Raw genomic sequence first — 14,978 nt, forward strand, 5'->3', positions numbered from 1 at the left:
GATAGAGGCTGGGCTTGTTTCTCTGTGGTTCCTGTTGAGTTCTATAGTAGAAAGTAAACAGACTGCCATCTGGAACACAGTTGAGAGGGGGCCAAAAAAGCCTTTTCCATCCAGACACAGCTGCACAAACGGATGTGGTTCCCAATGCACTTTGAGAAATTTTTTTTTGTCAAGGGATGAGTTTTATGCTGCTTAGCAAAAATTGCTTGGGGCATACCCCAAGCAGATTTTACAGATAAAACCTTTTGCCCCCCTAAGCTGTATTAGAAATTTCCCTTTGCAAAGAATTTCCATGAAACGTGTTGAGAGCCATATCCATCGGTGCAGTCACGCTTTTCTTTTTGTCCGGAGCAGAAAAGCACACTAAGTGCCTTGGGCATTCCAGGGATAGGGCAGTAGTGCCCCTTCTAAAGGCAGTTGTTGTAGACAATGGCCATCGCTCAGTGGTAGAGCTTTTGCTTTGCATGCAAAAGGTGCCAGGTTCAGTTCTTCTTGGCATCTCCAGCTAGTGCTGGGACAGAACCCTGCCTGAAATCCTGGAGAGATTCTGCCAGTCAGTGCAGACAGCACTGAACTAGATGGACCAATGGCCTGACTCCATATAAGGCAGCTTCCTATGTTCCTATCCAGGTTAGCAATGGAAGAGAGGAGCCATTTTTCTGACGCTTCTTCTTTTGAGAGGAGGGCAGATACAGAGGAGGGGTCTAGAAAAACAGGACTATTCCCCCAGTCCTTTGCTTTCCTGAAGCAGTGGCCTTTATCACAGATGGGAGGCTGAGAAGTGGGGCTGGAGAAAGGCCTGGCTCTCCTTCCCATCAAAGTTGGCAGACCTTTTCAATAGTAAATAAATAAATAAGAGAGAGGAGCATCAATCCACATGTGGTAAGTTGAAACATAAGTGCTTATTGGATGCCTGTCTTTACATATGGACCTAAAGATGACAGTATAGTTTCTTCTTGTCAGATTCCATTACCATTATGCAAACACAATAAAAATGGAGATTATTCCCTCCTTCTCCAGCTTAGTTGCTATGCCCAAGCATCTTTGACTATCTCTCTCTTTGTCCCCTGCTATCCCATTTCACCTACTAGCACAGGGATAGCTAACCTGCAGGCCAGATACACAGGGTGGCCCATGGGAACCCAGTGACAAATCAGTGCCAATTTTTGTTTTGTGATTTCCTCTGGTTCTAATCTCTCTCTCTCTCTCTCTCTCTCTCTCTCTCTCTCTCTCTCTCTCTCTCTCTCTCTCTCTCTCTCTCTCTGTGTGTGTGTGTGTGTGTGTGTGTGTGTGTGTGTGTGTAAAAACTAACAAAATCCAGGTACTTGCCTGTTTAGCAGATCAGATGCTCTTTATCTGGTCATGATATAAGCGTGTAGTTCAGCCTTGGCACCAGTCATTTGCCTGGTCGCCTGTGGTGTGAGAGAATTAACTCTAGGTGACCGAACATGGAAGAGAGTCCCCCCCCCTTTTCTTTCAGCTTGTTGATGTGCCATAAATGACTAACATAGATATAAATAGGCAAGTTATTCTGTATCTTGTGTTTCAAAGAATGGGAATTTGTAAATGTGCTTGAAACACCAACTTGTCCATAATTGCTTTAGGAACTGTGTCCTTTTAGACCAAGGAGGTAAATGTTGGAGCTGTCCTGGAATCCTCTTTGGCTGCCTGCCCATTTCAGTATGTTGTTGTTATGTGCCTTCAAGTCGATTACGACTTATGGAGTCCGTATAAATCAGTGACCTCCAGTAGCATCTGTCATGAACCACCCTGTTCAGATCTGTAAGTTCAGGTCTGTGGCTTCCTTTATGGAATCAATCCATCCCTTGTTTGGTCTTCCTCTTTTTCTACTCCCATCTGTTTTTCCCAGCATTATTGTCTTTTCTAGTGAATCATGTCTTCTCATTATGTGTCCAAAGTATGATAACCTCTGTTTCATCATTTTAGCTTCTAGTGATAGTTTTGGTTTAATTTGTTCTAACACCCAATTATTTGTCTTTTTTGCAGTCCACCCAACTCAAATGAGCTGATTTTTCCTCCTATCCACTTTTTTCACTGTCCAATTTTCACAGTCCAACTTTCACATTTCAGTATAAACTGACTTTATTCTCTCTGTGTGTGTGTGTTTTCTCCAGTGTATGGAAGTGAAAGAAAGAGAGGAAAGCTTGCATAAAAAAAAATTGTGTTGGAAACTAATGTAACACATACTTTTCAGCAAAAAGCTTTCTGGGTCTGAGCCAAAGGCTCCTACAGTGACAGTATTCAGTTTCAAGTTGGAGGGAGGGAGGGAGGGAGGGAGAGAGAGAGAGAGAGAGAGAGAGAGAGAATGAAGGCTTTGGTGGATTAAGATTAAACATTAGGCTAGTGGGAAAGGGCTGTAGCTCAGTAGCAGAGCATCTGCTTTGCATGCAGAAGGTCCCAAATTTGATACCCAGTGCCTCCATGTAGGGCTGGGAGCATCCCCATTAGCGTTACAATTACAGTTGCTCTGAAAGTAACTGATTATTTTACTTTTTCTCAAAAGTAATCACTACAATTACATTTCAGTTACTTTTTTTTAAAAAAACTGCCGGCAAGGTGCTGGCCTTGGCTGCTGCTCGTCTTAAGCAGTCTAAAACAACACTAAAAATAAACACACACATACAGAGGTAGTAGAATAATTCTTCTTATCCATAAGATAGCAATGGTGGTCTCTCCGCTGGTAAGGGAGGTGGGGAGGGAGGCAGAGGCCACTACTCAGACCTTTGCACGTCAAACCAAGTGCAACCCCCCCACTCGGCCAGCCAGCATAATCTCTCTCACTTAACCACCTCCCAGACCCTGCCCTAACTAAGGGACACTCACCCAAGCAAACATTTTCCTCTGAGATGCAAAAAAGTTAAAATAGTGCAAATGCAGCACAATAGTCAGAGAGGGTGGTGGAGGCCACTTTGTGTGCCAAGTGCAAACACAGTACACACAGACACACACATTGTCATCTTTCACCTCCACAGTTCTTTATCTCTATTCTGCTGCCTCCTTCTCCTTCTTTATCCATGTTCTTGCCCTCCGGCTCCTTTTCCCCTCCCCTCCATTCTTCACCACCACCATCCATTTTTTAAAACAATTGTTTTCTCCACCTCACCCTATCTCCCTCTCCACCTCCTCCCTCATTGCCTCCTACCCACCCACAGAGCATGAGGGAAGAGCGATACTGCACAGAAGCCCAGTTTGAGGCACATGATTTGCATCCACAAATCAGAGGAGCAGAAGACTTCCCCTGCTCCCCCTTCCCAAGTAATGCCCCAAAGTAATGCTGGAAACATTACAGTTACTCCACAAAAGTAATAAACTTACTCCTAGTTCTATTACAATCACCATCTCTCACCCTAACCAACTTCACAGGGTCAGACCATTGGTCCATCTAGCTCAATATTGTCTACGCTGACTGGCAGTGGCCCTCCAGGGTTCCACACTGGGTTCTCTCCCAGCCCTATTGGAGATTCTGGGGATTGAACTAGGGACTTTCTGCATGCAAGGCAGATGCTCTGCCCACTGAGGCGTTTATATTGTTGTAAGCGGACTGCTTATTTGAACTTCTTGTTAGCCTGCACTCCCCTGATGAAGGCCTAAAAACCAATAGGCTGAAACGCGTCGGGTCTGAATACACAATAAATTCCTATTTTTTCTAGCATCTTGGTTCCCCCCCCCCCTTTTCCTGGTTTGGGTGCTAGCCACTCCTCGTTGTCGCTTGGTATAAGGCACCTTCCTAATTAAATGTATATCCCACCCTTCTTTCCAAAGGAGCCCAGGGCAGTAAACAACAAAGAAGGAAACAATACAGTTAAAAATAAAAACAAAAACATGTTTAAACCACCTAAGAGCAGTAAGAGCATTTCAAAACATTTTAAAACGGCCACACGCCCTCACAGCTAATAACTGGAGGGTTGTCAGCAACAGTAAAAACCAGTGCTAAAAATTGTCACGTCAAGAGAGTATGCCAGAGGTTCAAACCTTGGAAAATAACAAAAAGGGGCCTTTGCCTGATGCCTAAAAGACATTAGTGTAGGCCTCCAGCAAGCCCCCCACAAGACAGTTCCATAATTTAGGTGCCACAACCAAAAAGTCTCTGTCCCTCATAGACACCCATCTTTCTCCAGATATTGAGGGTCACCCTGAGGATTGCCTCCGAGGAAGATCTTTGTGCAACCCTGACCCACCAGGCTCCACCCCTGCAAAATCAAAACTTGGCCTGGTACCACCCACCCATATGCTATATTTATCATTTTGCACTCTGGCAACCTTGTCTGTCAGACACCTGATATTTAATGTGCTTTGCATTGCAGCTCTCTTGCCTGGCAGGGCTTGGTGGCTGTGGCTTTGCAAGTGTTTAAATTCATTTAGCCATAAATATTTATGCCTGCCAGGCTTAACTTGAGCCCCGATGTTTATCTCCTCCCATCAATATTGAATGGTTTTGAGATACCTGTGCATCCCATGGCCGCTTCCTGATACTAGCAAACACTTGATATATCTTTGAATAGGACACAGACTGTGGCTATCTGTTGCTTTGGTATCTGAAACAACCTCAAGCAAAGGCTCGTCTTGGTCTTCCCCACATCCTCTGCTGGTCCGAGCCATATCATGATCCTTAAAGCCATCCTTTTACATAATCCCCTGGGGTACTTAAGAAGCCAGCACTTCATACATTTCCATAACTGGGTTACACTTTTTTTAAAAAAAATCTGGAGTAAAATTGGAGGTATGCTTCACTCTTTACTTCTAAAAGATTTACTTTTAGGGTGTGTAAGCATGGCAAGGTAAGAAGCTGGCTTAGATCCGGTTAAGGCTATTTGTCCATCCAGCCCGGTCTTGTCTACTTTGAGGAGAGAGCAGTAACTCATGCAGAGACTCGACACAGAGCCTCCTCTGGGAGCAGGAATAGCTAGTGCATATATCTCTGTATTTAGAATGATTGAAGTGATTCAATCACATTCGCTGCAAATACAGAGCAAGGCATAGACACACCCTATACACAAACATACATAGCAGCAGCAGAGACCATAGAAAGAGGCAGACCATGGAATCTTGCAGAGACATAGCAGGCAGCCTCCTTTAGTGGATAGGAGCCTTTAACTAGTTTATCCATCTCTGCTCACTAGCAGTTCACCCATAATTTAGGCTGCAATCCAATACACACTTAGCTGTAAGTCCCATTGAACCCAATGGAGCTTACTTCTGAGTAGACATGTATTGGATTGCAGCCTTAGATGAGGTTCAGTACAAGGCAAGTAACATTGCAGAGGAGAATTGGACATAATAACATATGGCTGAGATCCCTGCTTGCAGGCATGCAATCTAAAAGACATGACAAAAGTAAAATGGGCTGAGGAGAGAGTAGGAAAATGAGAACTCAGGCACTTGTTTGTAAAGTTACATAGTAGTTCTTATGATGACTAGCCTGAATGGAAACAGTTCAGCGAGAGGAGGAGTCAAACAAAACTAGTGTCTCAGCAAAGCTGGTGGAGTGAGCCCCACTGTCCCACCTCTCTCTTGCAGCAGCCTGGTGGAATGGCATGTAAAAGATGACAGTTCCTTCATAAGCAGCTCAGTTGGTTGGTCCACTTAACTGGTGGTAGAGATAAGACCACCTTTTGCTGTCACAAGAGGTCTTGTTCAAAGGCAAGATTTTTTTAAAAAAACTGTATAGGGTCTAAATACTATTTGCCATGCCATATGCTCCAGGCAAAAGGCTGGCTTTTTAGGACAGGAAGAACAAATATAGTATGACTAGTAAGAACATAAGAATGGCCTGACTGTTGGATCAGGCCCAAGACCCATATAAGTCCAGCATCCTGTTCTCACAGTGGCCAACCAAAATCCCTACAGAAAGCCCACAAGCAGGACCCGAGTGCAAGAGCACTCTTTTCACTTGTGATTCCTAGCAAATGGTAGAGTTATACTGCCTCCAACTGTGGAGCTATAATATAACCATTATGGTTAGTAGCCACTGATTGCCTTATCCTCCATGAATTTGTGTAATGCCTTTTTGGAGCCGACAGTTGGTGGCCATCACTACCTCTTATGATAGCCTCCTGTAAGGACATGCTTATTCCTTCCAAACTTCAGATATAGATGTAGATCATAGAATCGTAGAGTTGGAAGGTGCCTAGAAGGCCATTGAGTCCAACCCCTTGCTTAATGCAGAAATCCAAATTAAAGCATACCCAACAGGTGGCTGAATGCCTCCAGTGTTGGAGAGCCCACCACCTCCCTAGGTCATTAGTTCCATTGTCATACACTCTAACAGATAGGAAGCTTTTCTGATGTTCAGCCGAAATCTGGCTTCCTGTAACTTGAGCCCATTATTCCGTGTCCTGCACTCTGAGATGATCAAGAAAAGATCCTGGCCCTCCTCTGTGTGACAGCCTTTCAAGTACTTGAAGAGTGTGATTGTATCTCCCCTTGGTCTTCTCTTCTCAAGGCGAAACATACCCAGTTCTTTCAGTCTCTCCTCAAAGGTGCAGTGGACTTTGAAGTGCGGTGCCCAAAACTGGACGCAGTACTCAGGATGAGGCCTAACCATTGCTGAATAGAGGGGAACCAATGCTTCATATAGATATAGATATATAGATTCACTAATAGGCAAAAAACTTTGTGGTTTCAGAACGTACCTATAGCCAACAGATATTTCTATCAAACTTTAAAAAGCAGGGAAATTGGGGTGCTATAGTGAATGCACCAGGGGAGCAGGAGACCTGACCTGAGATAGTGTACTGCCCTACAAATTTGTTAAAATGCAAACACAACTTGAGTTGGTCTTTCACAGTCCAATCCACTTCCTGTGTAGCTTGGAAGAATTTGGTAACATGTGCCTGTGAGCATATGGTGAGTGGTGGCAATACCTGCCATCTCCAAAGATGGAGAATTACATTTTTGTATGTTTGTTGGTGTTCTTCTTATTTTGCTTCTTTACTGTGTTACTATTGTTTCTACAAAGAATCTAATCTAGAAAATTTTATTTCCCTCATTATTCATCCTAGAAATCTGTGTCAAATTTATTTTTATTAATTTCAAAGCCTTTTTATTGGTCAATGTCATATGATGGTGAAGACAGCCTTTTGTGTTTCTTTTTTTTTTTTTTTAATAATTTTTATTCAAATTTTTCCAAAAACAAACAAAACAAAGTCAAAAAGACATAACAATACAACAACAAAAAATAAAAATAAAATAGTTGACTTCCGATTTGTCGCAGATCAGCTATAAGTATATAATATACATCAAACCTGTCCCTTAATGTATACATACAGAATCCCTTTTCTCCATAAGCTGTCTTAATTAATCGTCAAATCCCAGTATCATCATTTTATTTTGATCTTTCAACAAAAAGTCTAAGAGAGGCTTCCATTCCTTAAGAAATGTATCTGTCGATTTTTCTCTAAGTAAACATGTCAATTTATCCATTTCTACTAAGTCCATTAATTTCAATAGCCATTCTTCCATTGTTGGTGTTGATTCCATTTTCCACTTTTGTGCATATAATAATCTTGCTGCCGTAATCATATACAATATTATTCTTCCATATTTCTTTTCTATTTGTTTATCCATAAAACCCAATAAAAAAAATTCTGGTTTTGACTGAATATTTATCTTTAGAATTTTTTGCATCTTCCTACCTATCTGTGCCCAAAATGATTTTGCCTTTTTACACAACCACCACATATGATAAAATGATCCTTCTTGTTGTTTACATTTCCAACAAACATTAGAAACATTACTATACATTTTTGACAACTTTTCTGGAGTCATGTACCAACGGTACATCATTTTATAAAAATTTTCTTTAAGATTATAACATAGTGTAAATTTCAAACCTTTTTTCCACATATTTTCCCATTGATCCATTTGTATGTTATAACCAAATTTTTTTGCCCACTTTACCATACACTCTTTTACTTGTTCTTCCTCCATATCCATTTTCAATAAGAGTTTATACAGTTTCGCAATTATATTTTCATCATTTGTACACAATCCTATTTCAAAATCAGATTTACTTATTTCAAACCCATACATTTTCTTGTCCATTTTATATCTTTCTAACAATTGTAAATAGGCGAACCATTGAAAACTATATCCTTCCTTTGTCAGTTGTTCTCTCTCTTTCATTATATATTCTCCATGTACATTTTCTAATAGTTCTTGATAAGTTAACCATTTCTCTTTTCCAGCCATTTCTCTTCTATAAAACGCTTCTTGGCTTGAGACACATAATGGTATTTTCGAATAAAACCTTGGTTTATATCTATTCCATATTTTCAACAGAGGACGTCTTATAAAATGATTGTTAAAGTCTACATTTACTTTTACTTTGTCATACCATAGATATCCATGCCATCCCCACTTCAAATTATGACCCTCCAAATCCAATAGTCTTTTATTCCTCAATAAGATCCATTCCTTTATCCAGACTAGACAGCAGGCAGCAAAATAAAGTCTCAGATTTGGTAATCCCAGTCCTCCTCTTTCTTTGGCATCTTGTAGTAGTTTAAATTTAACTCTTGGTTTTTTTCCTTGCCATACAAATTTAGAGATATCTTTTTGCCATTGTTTAAAAGGTAAATCAGAGGATATTACAGGTATTGTTTGAAACAAAAACATCATTCTCGGTAATACATTCATTTTTATCACAGATATTCTACCCATTAATGACAGTTGTAGTTTATCCCATCTTAGCAAGTCTTTCTTAATCTCTGTCCATAATTTTTCATAATTATTATGAAACAACTTTGAATTTTTATTTGTCATAATGATACCTAAATATTTCAACTTTTTCTCTATTGTAAAATCTGTCTTGTCCATTAACACTTTCTGTTCCCTTAAAGTTAAATTTTTCACCAACATCTTTGTTTTTTTATTGTTAATCTTAAATCCTGCTAACGGTCCAAATTCTTTTAATTTGTCCATCAATACATTAATTCCTTCCAAAGGATTTTCTAGTACAATTATCAAATCATCAGCAAATGCTCTCAATTTATATTCTTCTTTTTTTATCTTTAATCCCGAAATTCTTTTATCTTGCCTTATATCTCTAAGCAGCACTTCTAAGACCAGAATAAATAAAAGGGGAGATAAAGGACATCCCTGTCTTGTACCCTTTTGTATTTCACATGAATCCGTTAAATCTCCGTTAACAATTATCTGAGCCTTCTGAGATGTATAAATCGATCTAATCCATTTTATAAAATTGTCTCCAAAATCCATTTGCTCCAAAACCTGAAACATAAATTTCCAATTCAAATTATCAAATGCTTTTTCAGCATCTAAAAAAATCAAAGCTGCTTGTTTATCATTTCGTTGTTCTAAATATTCCAAAACATTCAAGACATTCCTGACGTTGTCACGTAATTGTCTTTTAGGTAAAAACCCTGATTGATCTTCCTGAATAAATTGTTGCAATATTATTTTCAATCTTTCTGCCAAGATCATTGTAAAAATTTTATAGTCATTATTCAATAGAGATATTGGTCGATAATTTTTTGTTTTAGTTAAATCTTGCTCCTCTTTAGGTATTAATGTTATATTAGCATTTTTCCAACTATCCGGTATCTTTCCCTCTTGCAGAATAAGATTCATTGTAGACTGTAAAGGTAGTAAGAGTTCTTCCTCCAAACATTTATAATACATTGCAGATAACCCATCTGGTCCTGGTGCCTTTCCTAATTTAATTTTGTTTATAGCTTCAGATATCTCTCTTGACGTAATAGGGCCATTAATAGCTTGTCTCTGAAAGTCTGTAATTTTAGGCAGATTCTGTTTAGATATATACTCTTCTATTTTTTCAGATGGAATTTCCTGACATTTGTACAATGTTGAATAATATTGATGAAAAATCTTTTTAATTTTTACATTATCTGTCAACGTCTCATCTCCTTCTTGTATCTTTAAAATAATATTTTTTGATGTTCTTTTCTTAATTTATATGCTAACCATTTCCCAGGTTTATTTGCAAATTCAAAAGTCCTTTGTTTAGCAAAATTTAGTTTTCTTTCAATTTCTCTAACTGTCAGCATTGATACTTGCTTCTGTAACATTTTAATTTGATTTACAATAGAAACTTTAGTTGGATTCTTTTTCAATTCTTCCTCTTTTTGTTTTATTTCTTCCAAAATTAATTGCATTTTCTGTTGTTTCTTTTTTTTTAATTCAGAGTTACATTTAATAAAATATCCCCTCATAAATGCCTTACTTGTATCCCAAACGATATTTTCACTTGTTCCTTTATGTAAATTATGTTCAAAAAACTCTTTTAATTTCTTCTTACATTCTTGTACTACTTTGTCATTCTGTAATAAAGATTCATTTAGTCTCCATCTAAATCCAAGATTTTTCTTTTTTAAAGTTAATATCACAGGGTTATGATCCGAAAAAGTTTTTGGTAATATATCCATTTTAAAAGTATCCTTCGCTAAAATTTTAGACATCCAAATCATATCAATCCTCGAGAATGTTTTGTGTCTTTCTGAGAAATAAGTAAATTCCTTTGCATTATCATTTATATATCTCCAGGTATCCACCAATTCTAAATTTTCCATCAGTTCAAAGCAAATCTTCGGTAATTTACCCTGTGTCTCTTTGATATTTTTTTCAGAAAGCCTATCAATTTTTGGTGAGATTACCCCATTCCAATCACCCATAACACACCAATGGTCATATGAAAACTCTGACAATTTTTCCATAAGTCCTGTGTAAAACCTTGTTTTATCTTCATTGGGGGCATAGATACCCACTATCAAAATGTTTGTACCCTGTAGAGTAATTTCAACCCCCACAAATCTACCACTATCATCCAGTAATACCAATTTAGGAAGCAATTGTGGGTTAATGTAGAGAACAACTCCATTTTTTTTTTTTTGGTCCAGCCGAAATAAATTCTTCACCCAAATTTTTACAAATCAAATATTTGGAATCTTTCTTCTTAATATGAGTTTCTTGTAAACAAATTATATCCAATTTTAATTTTTTCAAATAATGAAACACTTTCTTTCTCTTCTGCGCCGTATTGGCTCCATTTATATTCCAAGTTAGATATTTGTAATCCATCTTTAAGCGTGTATTTTAAAATGTGCCTGATGCTCCTTTTAATCCATCATCTTCCTTCCCTTCCTCTGCATATCTTTGTTGACTTTGTTTCCCAGGAATTATATCCATATCTTTGAGTTTATCTTCATCCATGTCTTTTGAAGCTTTTCTCAAGAAGTCCCTTGCTTTTTGAACAGTATTCAATCTATATTTCTGTTGTCTGAATGTAAAGATCACTCCTTCTGGAACATCCCATCTAAATTGAATTTTGCATTGCTTAAGTTTCTCTGTAAGGAAAGCATATTCTTTTCTCTTACGTAAAAGTCTAATAGGAATTTCTTTCATCACCAGTATTTCCTTACCATCAATTTTAAAGGTATTTTTAAAGTGTTGCTGTAATACCATATCTCTGGTCGTCTTCTTTATAAAATGAACAAGCACATCTCTTGGAATTTTATTCATTGTTGCATATCTGGAATTAATTCTATACACTTTGTCTATTTCAAATTCCATCCGATCTTCATTCAAATCCAGAAATTTTACTAGAGCATTAACAATTTTATCTCTGATGTCTTCACCTGTTTCCTCAGGAATTGCACGGAATCTCAAACAATGTTCTTTATTTCTCATTTCAGTCACAGCCATATAATCCAGGTTTTTTTCTAATTCCAGATTTAATATATCTGTTCTATTCTCCAAGATTTGTACCTTTTCTTTAGTGTTTTTTGCATCCTCCTTTATTTGCCCAATTGTCCCTTTGATCTCATCCACTTGTGTTTTAATATAGTCTTTTATATCTGTCAGTTCAGTTTTCATTTCCTGTTTTATATCATTAATCCCTTCCATTATTTTTTGAAACATATCTGGGGGTATAGCCCCTTCCTGTGGATCAGTAGAACCTCTTCGCTCCTGGGCCTTAGTTGCTTTTCTAGTTGTCATTTTCAAGAGAAGCCTTTAATTTCTGATATTAATCACTGTTTCAAAAACTAGAGGCAGTCTATTTCTTTTTTTTTTCCTCCACCAACAAAAGAGTTAATATTCCAGGCCTGTTATTGAAGTCCAGCCAGCACAGCACAGTTCTTATCTACATCCAAGAATGCAAAACAATTCTGGTTCCCAACACCAAACAATTAGTAACATATACGAGCAGCAGATTCGTCCAAAGAGAAATAGTCCAAAGAGAAAAATAGTCCAAAATATAATAATTACCTCTCATCCGTTTTTAAACTTTAAAACTCCAAATTCAGGCCAGCTTTTTGTCGTAAAAAAAGTATATAAGTTGTTTACATTTTCTTTCTTCCTTAATTATATTTAAAAGAGAAAAAGTATGACTCACCCAGGTTTCTCAGTTGCTGATTCGTAAACAAATCCCTTTTATTGCAGTAATTTAAGCCGAATGGGACTTCCCGGAAGTAGTGCTGGCTGGTGGTTGTCTCTGAGGGAGCTCTGCCTCAGAGGAAGCTTTTTTCAGGTTAAAAGCCAGCCAAGAGGAATCTTGGACTGGCTTAAATGTTCTCCAAGGTATAGGAGAACCGATCAGATTTTCCACAAGACTTCGTTGAGCTGTCGGCGGCTGGAATTGATCAGGAAATTCCTGAGATAAGAAGGCATGCCGATCGGCTGAAGACGGAGTCAGGATTTCCACGCAAGCTGTACTGGAAAAAAGCGAAGCGTTCTTTTTTCTTCTTAAAAAAAAAGTTCTTAACCAGCGAGCCTACTTCTGTCTAAATCTTATCATTCAGCCTTTTGTGTTTCAAATTGGACGTTCTATTTCTATTTTGGATGCATTAACAGTTGAATCTGAAACTGCAGTTTGATGGAAAATCAGACTGATTACAATATGTTGCTATTTAAGCAATGACTCTAGCTGTTGGAAAAAAACAAACTTGGCCTGCCCAAGATGTATGTTTTCAACCTGCTATGTTTTTAAACCACTTCATTTAAGGAAAGGTGGGCATGGTCAATTAAAAACATAGAGCACACCTAGAATTTTGCTAGAATATATTTCACCTCATTTTATCTTGTGCAAACTGATATACTCCTGATATCCACTGGAGACTATTCTGCAGAATAGCGAGTGCTATTATTCCACAATTGTTTTTTAGTGTATATTTTGCGAAGTGTTGCTGTGTTTCACATATTCACAGAAACAGAAGCAAAAGAAAATGATTTACTATAGGAAACGTCACTAAAATTGCAAAGTAAATCAAACATTTATACAAAAGTAAATCATACAGTTGAACTATATCAACTGTATCTTCATATTGTTGCTTCCTCCCTGCTAAAACAAGATCAGCACAGCACATGTCTTGTTTCTATTATTTGCTGATTTCAGGTGTTGCCACCACTCACCATGTGCTCAGAGACACGTTACCAAATTCTTCCAAGCCACAGGAAGTGGATTGGACTGTGAAAGACCAACCCAAATTGTGTTTGCATTTTGACCAATTTGTAGGGCAGTACAATATCTCAGAGAGGAGGTAAGGTCTCAAGCTCCCCTGGTGCATTCACTATAGCTGCCCAATTTAACGTTTGATAGAAATATCTGTTGGCTATAGGTACATTTTTAAACCGCAAGGGTTTTTTTGCCTATTAGTGAATTTCTCTGCTTTTTAATCCAGGAGGTAAGAAAGGGGATCCTGTGCAAGTTTGCTCAGAATGTATTGATCATTTGCATGCTTATTGAGTTCAGTGGGATTTACTCCCCTGCAGTCATGTTTAGGATAGGTGAAACTGACCACAGAGAATGGGGAGAAGGGGGAGGGAGAGGGGGAGGGGAGCAGGCAGGAGGGGGAGGAGAAGGGCAGGTTTGATCATTTGCATGTTTATTAAATTCAGTGGGATTTACTCTCGTGCAATCATGGTTAGGATAGGTAGAAGTGACCATGGGCGAGGGGAGAGGAGAGGGAAGGAGAAAGGGAGGGGAGAGGAAAGCAGAAGGAGGGGGAGGGGGAAGGAGGGGATTGGAAAGGGAAGGGGGAAAGGGAGGTGATGGGAGGAAGGAGTAGGGCAGGGAAGGTTTGATTATTTGCATGCTTATTGAGTTCAGTGGGATTTACTCCCATGCAATCATGCTTAAGATAGGTAAAACTGACCATGGAGAGGAGGAGGAGGAGGGGAAGGGGAAGGGGAGGGAGGAGCAAGGGAAGGGGCAAGAGGGAGGGGATGGGAGGGAGGAGAAGGGAGGGTGGGTTTGATCATTTGCATACTTTTTGAGTTAAGTGGGATTTACAGTAGGGCCCCGCTTTTTGACGTTCTGCTAATACGGCAGCTTTAGAGTAAGGCCCCACTCATATGGCGCTTGTTCCACTTTTACGGCATTTTTTGGGCATCAGGCACCATTTTATTGATGAAGTTCCGCTTTTTGGCGGGTTTTGCTTTTAGGTGGAGGTCTGGAACATAACCCGCCGTATGAGTGGGGCCCTACTGTATTTCTGTGCAATAATGTTTAGGATAAGTGAAACTGACCTGGGGAAAGAGCAGGAAGGGGAGGGGAAGAGATTGGGTGGGTGGGCACTGGGTAGAGGGAAAGCCCCTTTCCTTTCCAAAAGGAAAACATTGTGAACAGTATCATTCTTTTTCAGTGTTTCCCCCACCTTTTTATTCTACAGCAGGCATATGTAGCCTTCCACCCAAATTTAAACCAAAACTGTCCCTGGCCACATCCACAACAGACCTTTATTTCACTTTAGACCGTCATGGCTTCTCCCAAAGAATCCTGGGAGGAGTAGTTAGTGAAGGGTGCTGAGAGTTGCTAGCAGACGCCCTGTTCCCCTCACAGAGCTTCAATCAGAGCAGCTGACTGTTAAACCAGTATGGCTACTGGAGCTCTGTCAGGAGAATAAGAGTCTCCTCTCAGCACCTTTCACAAACTGCACTTCCCAGGATTCTTTGGGGGAAGCCAAGACTGTCTCAAGTGA

General features: G+C 39.1%; 1 protein-coding gene across 3 annotated transcripts in view; it reads left to right on the forward strand.

Annotated features, from left to right (window-relative positions):
* The window catches only part of CHSY1 (chondroitin sulfate synthase 1), a 118,799-nt gene that overhangs the window by 99,999 nt on the left and 3,822 nt on the right, over nucleotides 1–14,978 (forward strand). The gene's annotated exons all lie outside the window — the stretch shown is intronic.

This window comes from Rhineura floridana, chromosome 14 (assembly GCF_030035675.1).
Source record: "Rhineura floridana isolate rRhiFlo1 chromosome 14, rRhiFlo1.hap2, whole genome shotgun sequence".
NCBI lineage: Eukaryota > Metazoa > Chordata > Lepidosauria > Squamata > Rhineuridae > Rhineura > Rhineura floridana.